This window comes from Alligator sinensis, unplaced genomic scaffold (assembly GCF_000455745.1).
Source record: "Alligator sinensis unplaced genomic scaffold, ASM45574v1 scaffold1479_1, whole genome shotgun sequence".
Taxonomy (NCBI): Eukaryota; Metazoa; Chordata; order Crocodylia; family Alligatoridae; genus Alligator; species Alligator sinensis.
In genome coordinates this window covers 17,488-18,204 of record NW_005843843.1, presented here as the reverse complement: position 1 = coordinate 18,204, position 717 = coordinate 17,488, and the positions used below count along the sequence as shown (strand labels likewise).

At 59.0% G+C, this 717-nt stretch overlaps 1 protein-coding gene across 1 annotated transcript in view; it reads right to left on the bottom strand.

Moving 5' to 3' along the window:
• The window catches only part of MLF2 (myeloid leukemia factor 2), a 12,579-nt gene that overhangs the window by 5,600 nt on the left and 6,262 nt on the right, over positions 1-717 (bottom strand). The window lies entirely within an intron of this gene.

Sequence of the window (717 nt, the reverse complement as noted above, 5' to 3'; positions counted from 1 at the left end):
CCCCCGGCCGCCTGCACCTGCTGGGAGCGGGCGCTGCGCCGGCTCGGCTCCGCCGTCTTCCAGCCCGAGCAGGGGGCCTGACTTCATGCTGCCAGGAAGCAGCCCCGTGAAAACGGGGAGAAGATGGGACTAATGCCAGGGGCTCCGGGCTAGAGGGTCCCGTCCCTCTGCTCACAGGCGGGCTGAGGCCGGGTTTGGGGTCAGGAGGGAGTTTTACCCCCTGGTCAGATTGACACAGACTGGGGGGGTGCCTTCCTCTGTAGTGGGGAGTGTGACCTCTGCCTGGGATCTCCCGAGCCTGCAGCGAGTGTGACCACCTTTCAGAGAAGCAGGATGTTGGCCACTGTGGTTCCCCTGCTTTACCTGTGGCAGGGGAGGGTGTTGGGTCTGCCTTGTGTCATCTTATGTAGAGTTTAGGTGACGGACAGAAGCAGGGCGTTGGTTGCTGTGGTCCCCCTGCTCTACCTGTGGCAGGTGAGGGTGTTATGACATGTGTTGTGTCAGGGTTGACAGTAGTTTTACTAAGAGGTTAGATTATGGATTTGTATGGGATGGTTTGGATAGGGGTGATCCTGCCTCAGGCAGAGGCTGGACTAGATGATCTCTGGGGGTCCCTTCCAGCCCTACTTCTCTATGATTCTATGTATGTGCTCTGAGCTGTGAGGTTGGAGGGAGGGATGGAGGAGCAGGGACCCTCACATGCTGTATACCTCCTTG